The 12,174-nt window shown below is 45.9% G+C and overlaps 1 protein-coding gene and 1 long non-coding RNA gene across 3 annotated transcripts in view; both read right to left on the reverse strand.

Moving 5' to 3' along the window:
• Positions 1–12,174, reverse strand: part of LOC118109931 (laminin subunit beta-1-like) — a 91,256-nt gene that overhangs the window by 51,209 nt on the left and 27,873 nt on the right. The window lies entirely within an intron of this gene.
• On the reverse strand, positions 2,355–7,245 carry LOC124851870. The gene is made up of 4 exons (XR_007032703.1): positions 7,208–7,245; positions 7,019–7,084; positions 2,534–2,575; positions 2,355–2,431 (listed from the first exon to the last, which is right to left on the reverse strand). It is a non-coding gene; the product is annotated as an uncharacterized LOC124851870 (long non-coding RNA).

Here is a 12,174-nt window from a genome sequence, read left to right on the forward strand (position 1 = left end):
GTCTGCTTCCTGTCAGAGAGCGGAGGTTAGTTCTCTGAAACTTCCCTGTGTTGTTCTTCTGTTCATTAAACCTAAAGATCTGCTGTTAGAATAAAACCAGAGTTTACAGCAGATTATAAATGTGAACTAGTGCCTTCAGCTCTCAGGCACATTGACCTCAACTTCCACATCGACACCAGCGCCACCTGCTGCTGACGCTAAATTCACCTTTTACCCAGTTAACCTGTGCGTCATGTTGTGAGGCTGGTGTGGATATCAAACCGGAGCTTCAGTCCAGTCATGTTCTTACATGTTAGCATCTCCCACAGGGCGGAGAGAGCGTCTGTGAATTAAGAGTTTTACGGTTCATCCTGAGGGGAACATGAATGTTTGGATCACATTTCATGACAATGAATCCCACAGATGTTGAGATGTTTCAGTCTGGATCAACGTGGTGGAGAACACAGCAGATCCGGAGGTTTGGAACACATTTTAAACTGAGCTTCTGAACCAGCGTCAGATCAGATGGTGACGTGTTCGAGTCTCTTCCAGCCAGAGAAGCAGAACATTTGAACAGTTCAGTGTCCTGCTCAAGGACGAAGGACGTGTGATGGACATGTTGACTGTTACGAGGTCAAAGCGGTGACCTTTAGTTTATAAGACCCCCCCCCACGCTCCCTCTGTCTGTCCGTCACTGATCAGCTGTTCAGAGCTTCACCCATCGACACACGTCCAGAATGAATCAGCAGCAAAGTAATGAGGCTGTTTACATGTGAATCTGCTTTATGCAGGTTTATTGTGAGAGTTTTAACCACAACAAAAAAACGATTTGGTCTAGAAAACATTCCAAGACACAACAGACTCCTAAATATCAGTCCTCTAAACATGTTTCTTCATTAACATCCACGAATCATTCTCTGAGAAATCAGGGACAATATTTAAAAATGTCCTGTTTCAAAATGTTAAAGAAAGAGAAAAGAAAATTCCTGGATCTGCAGCAACATTTAGAGAACTCTTCCCTGACTCCTCCCGGACCTGATCATCATTTCATTTCAGGTTGTTTATGTCCTGGTCTCTGAGTGTTTTCATGTTACAAAGTTCAGCAGTTGTTTTATAATCCTCTGTTCAATAAGTCTTAAAAAACATCTGTGAGATTTCCACCCTGGATAAACGTGTCTGATGAAAGCTGTTAATGAGCAGAGGAAGTGGAACAGGAAGTTGTTGAGTGTGAAGTTGGTCTGATATAAAATTAGAAAGTTGTTGACTCAAGAAATGGGACATAAAAGCTCCTGAGGCCTGTTAGCGTCTTTGTCTTTGTGCGACCAGATCCAGATGTAAAAGAAAAAATCATCTGTTTGAAAAGTTTGGAACAAAAAGTGAGAAAATGTGAAAAAGGTCCCTGAACGGTTTGACTTCAGCTCGAGTGGAGCGTGTCAGGTCGACAGAGTCCTGTCGGCTGATTGGCTGCCAGCAGCTTTTACACTGAAGGGCACAGATGAGAAGTTTCCTCACGTCCATCATCAGAGACTGTGACAGTGAATCACTTGTGTTGTGACTCTTTGTCGTCTGTGTGTGTGAGTCTGAGGTGAAATGTAAATATGTAATATACAAATCAATTTAATGAGCTTCATAACAACTAATGAAGAGCTGGTTAACAGGGAATAAGTGAACTTATATATGAAGTGTGACATTTATATTTTATACTCACGTCGTTTGGAATGAGAAGCTCCTGAGAGGTGGTCTGAGAACTAGCCAATGCCCCCTGAGAGAGGGGGAGAGAGGGGGGCAGAGAGAGAGAGAGAGGGAGGGGGGCAGAGAGAGAGAAAGAGAGAGACAGAAGAAATAAAGACATTAGGGTAAAAAAGACCAAAACTATAATTATCAAGATGTTTTAAATGAAGTTTGTGTTATTTTCTTTTCTCAACGTGTTGTGTGTTTGACGGGAGCGTGACAGCAAACACGCCTCAGTCGTGTGTGACAGTAAATATTCAGAGTGTCCCTGAACAGGACACTGACGTCCTGTCAGCTCCACGGCTGCAGAGACCGTGACCTCCGACCTCTGTGGGGGACAGGAGACCGTCTCTGACACCTCTCAGGATTTATTTAACTCTCATGATAATCTAAATAAAAACAGATTCACAGTTTCTTCTTCAGAGCAAGTCGTCCGCCTGATGAAGCCAGAGATCAGAGTATGATGTGAGTCAGTCAGACACACACACACACACACACACACACACACACACACACACACACACACGAACATGCAAAAAAACATCAGAACAACTTCTTTCTCCCTCACTTTTGTCTGTGTGTGTGTGTGTGGTGTGTGCGTGTGTGTGGTGTGTGTGTGTGTGTGTGTGTGTGTGTGCGTACCAGGCAGAACTTGAGCAGCTGATTGGCTGATGGGGGCGAGGCCCTGCTGCTGCATGGACAGCTGGTGGAGTTTTGCCAACTGAGAAACAAGAAGGACGGGATTTAACGACTAAATAATAAATAATCATAACGTTCAGAGAAAATATAAAATAGTAAAAACGTCACCACAGTGTTTCCTCACCTCAGAATGTGGAATGCCGTAGTGGCTCTGCACCGCGTACGTCTGGAACAGAGAGAGACACAAATAAAACCACCATGAGGCTCCGTCTGTCGCCGAGGTTCCACACTGTCTGAAGAGAGAACAGTTTGACTCTGATCCTGAACTGTGCTTCGATTGGAACGAGCCACTCGATTCCCTCCACGTCTCCGGAGTAAAGACCTCTCTGCGTTCATGTCCGAGCGCAGAGGGACGACACATCACCGGGATGAATGTCTCCCTCTGCTCCACGGCAGTAAAATGACTTTCACTGGGACGTCCGTCCTCCCAGCGTCTCCTGGGACGTCTGCCTCCATCGTGACTGCTTCTGTGTTTGTCTCTGCACCGACACCGTTTAACGAGGGATTTCAGATTTTCAAATCCCAAACTGAGCTTCAAAGAGAGGGAAACGCTTCCACAGGCAACAAAGTGAGTGTGTGTAAGTGTGTGTGTGTCTGTGTGTGTGTAGAGATATCTAGTGTCTCCCTGAGGTTCACCTCCTCATATAACCCATCTCAGAGTCGTATCCTTGACGCAGTCTGCGCTGCTGCTGAACTCTTGACTCGTGATGTTGACTCTCTGGTGAACAGGCTGTTTCCTGCACAGAGGAACAAGGCGTCTGCAGGCGTGAACGACCTCGGTGAGCTCGGCCTCCTCCGTGTTAATATCTGTCTCCTTGATCGCAGATATTCTGGCACATATTTATACACGGTGCCGAACGTTGACGCCTGAAGCCAAACAGCTCGGCCCAGCACATCAACACATAAATATTCACGAGTGGCTTAATGCAGCATGAATGGAAGCTGCAGCAGGAAGGAGGAGCTCCTGCACGCCGGGCTCGTGTTATCAAACTTCTGAGCGTAGGAAGTGGCTTTGATCTGCGTCTTTGATCCGCGGGCTGTTAGTGTTTTACCAGGAAGTGACCCCTCCAGTACCTGGGTGGATATGTAGGGCTCCTCCCTCTTAGAGCCGAGTGTCGGACAGAGTCACAGACAAAAGTGATAAATCAGTAGAAGACTGGAACGACTGTTGAAGAACAAATCTTATCACATGACACCGTATCATTGTGGAAGATATCAGCCCTGAGCAGGGACTAGTTTCTGGAGAAGATCTAGATCTAGAAGAACTAGAATTAGAAATGGCTAATTACACACACACACTCTTTACCTGTTGGAAGCAGGTGGAGAAAACCCTGAGGTACATATTCAATTTAAAAGAACCGTGTTCTTTGGGAATCAACCTGCTTGGTAAAATAAAATCAGCTGAGAAGCATCTTTTCAATCCACCGAGAGGCCATGAAGCAAGTGACCAGGAGAATTATTAACTAGAGACCACCTAACAAAATGTGAATAGAACTTCGTCTACTTAATCTCCTGTAATTTAGTCCAGAACATACAATAAACAAACAGGTGGCCCCGCCCATCCCCTCTTCTTTGTTTTGGTTGGTTCATTTAGTTTTAGTTTTATCTTTGTCGTCTGACTCGATCAATTCTGTCCTTTGGTTATTTCTCAACTTAAAATGTATAAAAAGTAAAGAAACGAACGGACGTGTGGAAGCAGATGATGAATCATTGCAATAAGGTGATAATAATAAATACATAATAAACCAAAGGAGCCTCTCTGAAGGTTCAGTGTTCTGTGAGTTCTACACGTTTGGTTCTCTGGACGTCGAGGTTCCTTCAGGAACATCTGTTCTTCAGTATTAATGTCGGTGCAGCTCCACATCAAACACGATAATGAGCCAGTTATCGATTATCGTCAGTTTGAGCCACATCACAAGCGTCAAGATAAAAATAACATCAGTCAAACTTTAATCTGCAATAAACAACTAATGTGATAAACGTGATGAAGCTGCTGAGGATGAAGCGTAAAGCTGTCGGCAGCTCAGTGTTTCACAGTTTGATGGATCTGCTCAGTAAACTCAGTTTGTGTTATTCGAGCTTCCTGTTCAGACATGAATCACCTGGATCAGTTAATGAGGACACGTCTGAATCTGAGGAGCTGAAGCTGTGAGGAGCAGAACGGCTCCTGATGCTTCGTGACACCTTAAATAAATCAGGGGCCAGGACGGAGGAGGGGACGAGAGAAGGCCGGATGATAAAGAATAATAAATTCATATTGTTTTTACGTCCCTGATATTCAGCTCAAATTGAAATTAGTAAGAAGATCGAACTTCCATGTCGTTGTCTACAAACCAACATTTACTTAGCGCTCAGCTGACATCTTACTAACAAGATAAACCTTTAATCACTCACATGAAATCTGAAAGATTAAAGAGTAACATTAAATCACAGAGGTGATTTCACCCGAGTGACAATAGACGAATCTTTGAGATATTCGTTTTGTCTTTGTTATATTTCTTATTTCCAGCGGACCTCCTGCTGTGCGCTCACATCAGAGGAGCAGCTGGAGAAGGTCTCTCACTGTGAGTTCACACATGCTCCAGAGTTCAGGGACTTCTTCTCAATGTTCCTCGTTCCTCAGAACGTCGTCGCTGGTTTGGGACAAACTGCTGAAGAATTTGCTGCAGTATTTATTAAACTGTCTGGAACACGTCTGATATTAGTTTTTCTAATCCAGCTGTTAGAGCCGAGGCTTCCAGATGTGGAGTTCAGACACTTTCCCTTCACTTCCTCTTCCTCGCTCAGTCTCTCCTCCTCTTCTTCACTCTCCACCTGTCACATCCTCCCTCCACCCCCCGTCCCCCATCATTCCCAGGGAGCCTCCTTTGGCTTGTGTTACTGTTGTTTTAACTGACGCTCCCAAGGCCCAGTGCCTGACACACACACGCACACACACGCACACACACACACACACACACACACACACACACACACACACACACACACATACACACGCACGCACACACACACACACACACAGCACTTATAAAGTTGGCTCAGAGCCCACGGAGCCGTCAGTGTGATGGAGTAAAAACTCCTCTGTTCTACACGCCTGTCTGTTTCTGTTCTTTAACTCTCGTCTGTCTGTCTGTCCTCACGTCTCTATCCGAGTCCGTCTGTCTGTCTCTGTCCAGTCAACGTGTCTCTGAAGAGACTCGTGAGGTTCGATTCCTCTGAAAACAACCAACGCAACAAAACATCATGTTGTTCCTCAGGGCTCCAGAACAGTTCAAGGTTTTTTATTAAAGTTTATTTGACGACTTTAGAGGAATTTACATGAATGTCAGTTTCTTCTAGTTATAAATAAATAAAGACAAAATGTCTCGATACGACGCTGGCGTCTTTTTTTGACGTTGTCATTTGGAGACTGAGTCGTGCGGTGGAGCTGTCGTAATGTGAAGTGTGATGTCATCTAACTCTTTGTTTCACATACAGAATAAAGAGTTTTTAAAAATCTGCACGTTTGTAAAAATCCAGTTTCATGTTTTCCATCCAGTAGTTTTTGTGTCATCCTGCAAACTAACAGACAAACAAGTAGATGAAAGCAGAAGGTGGAGGGGATTCAAACCAGAGTTAGCAGGAACACGTCGTGCACTGACCCAAACAGAACGGATTCATTTGATGAGTTTTGTGAATGAAGAGTTTATTCTTATTTCTGCATGAGTTTCTTCTCCTGATATTTGAGCTGAGCTCCTCCTGCACTGAGGAAACAGAAGCTTGTTCATCCGTCTCTGTGGGTTTCGCTCGACTTGTTCTCGGCCGGGAGCCGGCGGTTCATCACGGTGTTTCTCAGGTTCATGTTCATCATACTCATGTGCCTTTCACATGCTGTCTATGAATTAATGTAGCTGCACAGATGTTAGCCTTTAAGATGTGACTTGAAATAATGATCAGGTGTTTTGTCCCATTTGATGAAAAAGGACAGTTTAAAGAATATCTTCCTTATTTTTGAGCTGACTAATAATCAACAAATTCTCAAAATGAAAAGTTATTTAGATGAATTTGATTAAATCTATTTCTCCATCCAGATCGTTCTCTCACTGCTGCACAAACAGTTTTCCTGTGAAGGACGAGGCCGCGTGTTGGTGGAGTCGATCCGTAACCGAGGTCAGTTTCTAACAGCGCTGCAGCGTGTCGCCGTCATTAGCCACCGTGTCCTTCAACCAGCAGTGAACTCACCACCATCGCTTACACACTCATGTCATGTCAGTGCCGTTGGGCCTGAGGCCAAATCCCTCTTTCATTTAACTAGTCTTCATGTCCCAGCGTCTGGAGAGGGACGGACACTCAGCGTCATATCAGGCGTTTCTCCCCCCCACGCTCTTTTTGTTCTGTCTTTGAACAGCGCTGCAGCAGCGTGGTGATTGGTTGCTGAAGGCTAATACCGGCTCCGTGACGGCGAGGCTAACCCGGGGAAGGTATGATGTCGACAGGACGAACAAACAGAACACGCGCTGATAAGAAAGAGTCAGAGCAGAAGTTCACCGGACTCCTTTTACAGCTGGAATTAAAACACGTCTGTATCCAGATCGGATTTCAACCAATTTCTACACTTTTATATTCTTACTTTTATTTCACCTGAAGAGCGTCTGAGATTTTTGACATTCCACAGGAAAGGATGAGGAGTTTGGATCTACGAAATAACGACACATCATTTTACATGGTTGTGTTCAAACGGTTCATTCAAAGTCTGGGTCAGTGCAGGTGAGAAGAAGAAGAAGTGACCTTGACCTCGCCCCCAGGCGGCCGTACTCACCTGCTGCAGGTCCACTCCTCCCTGAGCCACAGAGAACAGGGGTGAGAGCTGAAGTCCGACGCCTCGAACACCTTCAGCCGCACAGAGACAGAAAATCAAATGTATAGATGGTGATTTACTTTCCTATTGACAGATGAACAGATGACAAACAAAAGCAATAGAATGAAGAGTTCATCAACACACGCCACGTCTTCACGTCCTCAAGTTGTACCACGATGAAGCTGATGTTTCGATGCACCTTGTTTTACTGAGTCCACTTCACTGTGATATTGATTTGACTCCGGTTCGGACGTGGACGTTTGACTTTTGGGTTAACAAACCTCCAGTTTCCACACGTTCTCAGTATTTGGGCCAGTTACTCCAGTGTTGACGCCTCGGAGCTTCACGCTGCTCATCCACAGACACAGAGACGAGTGAATCTCCAAACAGTTTGTGTTACAGTCCAATGATGTGAGACCGAGAACAGACAGATCTCAGCGGTGCCGCGCTCTCAGGGAAAATCATCCCGAGCTCACGCTGACCACATGACAACCTGCACGGCGCCAAGCTTCAGTGCTGCTCCGAGGCTGAGTGCACACCAAGATCTCTTCTACCAATTAAACGGAGCAGTTTCCGTCCCTGAAAACTCAGCGCAGCTCAAGGTGCTTTGAAAAACCTGCAGGGAGCATTTGTTATGAAAGACTCCGGACTTTTAAAACTTGGACGGTCTGAATTCAGGCTGGATTTAAAGACAGCAGCAGTTTCAGCAGCGTTGCCATAACATTTTTACTTTAAAGGGGACATAGCATGCCCATTTTACCACAAGTTGATATGGTTCCTTGGGGTCTTAATGAAATGTCTGTAACATACTTTGGTCAAAATACCACAAGGATCATTTCAAACAGCTTTTTACCCTGTATAAAACAGCCCTCCACAGAGCGACCTGTTTTGAGTGCCTGTTCCTTTAAATGCTAATGAGCCAGCTCCCCTCCCCTCTCCCCATGATTTTAAACGATATAAATTACATATTTTATATGATATAAATTATCAAATATGCATCCCATACTTTGTATTCCCCTTGTTGTCCTGGAGTTTTAATTTTCCCAATCACATAATTAAATGTCCCCTCTGCCCCCACTACAAGCACACAAGCAGACAGACAGAGAGAGAAAGAGAGGTGGGGGCTATGAAGACCATCATTTACCCCGAACCCCGACATTCAAGGGTACAACAACAAGCGGAGAAAGCAGAATCGCGGGCTGACCTTATATATACAGTCTATGGGGCTGACCAGCGGAGAAATGCTCGTCCTGTGAACAGCCAGGCGGCTGCGTGCTGGAGAACGGCGCTGCGCTGCCTGCAGCGGCGCTTCCCGCGTCAGTGTACCCGGCGGAACTACTGTAACCCGGCGTAACTACTGTACCGACGTAACTACTGTTCCCCGCGTAACTACTGTAACCCGGCGGAACTACTGTAACCGGCGGAACTACTGTAACTACTGTGGTCAGCCCCATAGACTGTACATATAAGGTCAGCCCGCGATTCTGCTTTCTCCGCTTGTTGTTGTACCCGTTGAATGTCGGGGTTCGGGGTTACAGTAGCGCTGAACACTGCGGAAGTCCTCCACACTGCTGTGCGCTGTGTGGCGCTGACACAAATTCCAGCTCACGCACGGGAGAGCGAGCCAGTCCCAACGATCCAGACAAATGCCACATGTGAGTGAATCGCGGGCTGACCAGCGGAGAAATGCTCATCCCGTGTGAACAGCCCGGCTGCGTGCTTGGGAACGGCGCTGCGCTGCTCGCAGCCTCCGTGTAAACCCGAAGTAACGAGTGTGGGGGACGACGGGATGAGGTGGGGTGGGCCAAGACCATGTAGGAGACTTCCAGTTCCTTGTTACGACACAATACCCAGGAAGCGCAATCGAGTCACTCAAGCATGACGTTTCTGACTTAGAGGAACTATAACAAAACGCGCGAGTGTTTTTTTCCCAGAGTGTTTGGGTTGGTAGACATGAGCCAGATACCCACATTAACCTGTAGAAGCACTAACAAAGTGGAATTTGCATGCTATGTCCCCTTTAAGGATAAAGCTTCATGATATATTTTCTCACTGTGAACAGCTCTCATGGGAGAAATGATTTGAATTGTCTGAAAACCTTAATAATTACAACATTGACTCTTTCTGCAGCAGAAGGTCAAAGTGTCGGTCGGCTCCCTTCGTTATTTACAGAGAAATACGTGTTGATAACTTCAACTGGCTCCACAGAGAGAAATGTTCATATAATAAAACATCGTCGTTCAAATAACTTATTGAGGGTTCAGAAATATTTAGTTCAGGTTTCTATATTTAGAATCTGTGTGTTTATTGATGAAAAACATGTCAAATGTGTGTGTGTGTGTGTGTGTGTGTGTGTGTGTGTGAGTGTGCAACATTTAAACTAAAGCAAGTTTCCTGACAGTAAATCACGTGTCGCCTCCTTCGTCCATCTCCTCCTCAGTCCTCCTCATCCATCCATCATCCCTCCTCCCTCCTCAGATCCCTCGATCGCCCTCCATCTCTCCGACCCATTAATCCATCCACTTTTACCTCTCTCTCTCCCCTCCCGTTTCATCCCTCCTTCCTCTCTGTGTCTATAAATCAGATTTGTCCCGCCTCCATCCATCTTTCCCTTTCTTCATCCAGTTAACTATCACCCTGTCTTACCTCCCTCCTCTCTACCTCCCTCTCTCCTTCCTGCAGGAGTCGATGAACTCCATCCCTCAGGCCTCTGCCAGCCGAGTGAACTTTTCTCTCATATTGTCGACTCTGTGTTTGGCGTGATGACGTCACATCGCTTCCTGCAGAGACGTTATGAGTGGTCATCATCTCTCACCTGGTTTCCTGCCAGCAGCACAGTTCCTGGGGTCGGGCTGGGTCGGTATGGAATGGTCGCTCCCTTCGGTGGTGACTAGAGAGGGAGATGGAGGGAGAGGAGGAGAAACACTGGACATGAGGAGGAGTCTGAGTCCGAGTCTAACAAGTGTCTCAAAGTGTTTCAGCATCAGAAATCAGAGTATAAATATATTTGTCTTGTTTCAGAAACATTTTTTAAAACAAACACATGTATTTAATAAAATGAGAAACACATGAGTAATTCAATCTCAAACATAACTTACGAACTCTGTGAGTTATGTCTCACGACTCGGAGAGAAACTATTCATGAAGATAAATAAACAAAATCTTTGAAGCTGTAGAAGTTTCTATCGTCACTAAAGTTTAATCAAACAATGTTCTCACAGAGAATTAAATTCTACGAGCTCCCGCTGCACCTCACAGAAATACATATTTCATTCATTCATTCATTGATCTGAGGTGTGTCCTGTCCCAGCATGCACTGGGTGAGCGGCCGGGAGACAACAGTGCATGGAGGGTCGAAGGAGATCTAAAGACTCTTTACAGATCAAACAGAGTAAACTCTCTGAGTCGGACGGAGGTCACGTTTCTATTTCTCCTCTCTTCTTCTCTCTCGCTCCGTCCTGGTGGAGGTGAGAGGAATAGAAACGAGCTGCTGGAGTCTTTGATTTCACCGTTTGCTCCTCTGATCTCGGAGTCTCAGCTTAATGGCCGCTGCCCGTTCGCTTTAATCACCGATGTTGAGATTCTTTCTGGAGGAATATGAACATTTTAAAAATCCCCTCTGCTCTTCTGTTCACAGTTTGAAATCAGCATCATTAGATATTCCATCAGCGAGGAGCAACGTGACGCTCATGTTAGATTCTGCAAGTAAAACCCTCCTTTATGTGAAACACGATCACAAGGTGTGTGAACACGTACGGAGTCACGTACCTCTAAGATGACGGTGCAGATGAGCTTCACACACTGGATGATGGCGTCCTGACTCCCTGATATCGTCACCTCTCGCTCTGTGGAGTTAGGGAGGAGGTCACCTGCTACCTGCACCTGAGCTCCTGTCGTCTGCACACACACACACACACAGACACACACACACACACACACACACACACACACACACACACACACACACACACACACACACACACGTGGTGATGTGTCAGATCATGTGATCACAGACACAGTGAAGTTCTAACGTCCAGTCAGGTTGAATGAAAGTGAATCTAAGTAGTGAATATCCTGGTGTCTTCGTCCTGACACACAAACATAAATTAAAACTTATATTTAGCGTCTTCAGAAGTGAGTGTTCCTCACATGTTCCTCACGTGTTCCTCATGTTCCTGACATGTTCCTGACATGTTCCTCACATGTTCCTCACGTGTTCCTCACATGTTCCTGACATGTTCCTCACATGTTCCTCACGTGTTCCTCACGTGTTCTGCAGGTTCTGTATGTGAGAACGTTCATGACGCTGTAGCAGCTTTTGTTTTTGAGTATTTAAGGTTTTATTTCACTTGTTTATGTTATCGCCGTCTCTCCTGCATCAGTGTGGAAATAATCGAGACTATAATTAAATCATGTACAACTGAACCCCCGCTGGGAGTTATCCCCTCACCCCCTCACCTCTCGGATCTCCTTGATCTTAGAGCCTCCCTTCCCGATGAGCGAGCCACACTGACTGGCCGGGATCACGAGCCGCAAGGTGACGGGAGGTTTGCTGGTCACTGTGCCGTTAGCGACCAAGGCCGACAGGTCCTGAGGGTGAGAGAGAGAGAGAGAGAGAGAGAGAGAGAGAGAGAGAGAGAGAGAGAGAGAGAGAGAGAGACAGAGAGAGAGACAGAGAGAGAGAGAGAGAGAGAGAGAGAGAGAGAGAGAGAGAGAGAGAGAGAGAGAGGGAGACAGAGACAGAGACAGAGAGAGAGAGAGAGAGAGAGAGACAGAGAGAGAGAGAGAGAGAGACAGAGAGGAGACAGAGAGAGGAGACAGAGAGAGAGAGAGACAGAGAGAGAGAGAGAGAGAGAGAGAGAGAGAGAGAGAGAGAGGGAGACAGAGAAGAGACAGAGAGAGAGAGAGAGAGAGAGACAGAGAGAGAG

The sequence above is a fragment of the Hippoglossus stenolepis genome, chromosome 5, assembly GCF_022539355.2.
Source record: "Hippoglossus stenolepis isolate QCI-W04-F060 chromosome 5, HSTE1.2, whole genome shotgun sequence".
NCBI classification, from domain to species: domain Eukaryota; kingdom Metazoa; phylum Chordata; class Actinopteri; order Pleuronectiformes; family Pleuronectidae; genus Hippoglossus; species Hippoglossus stenolepis.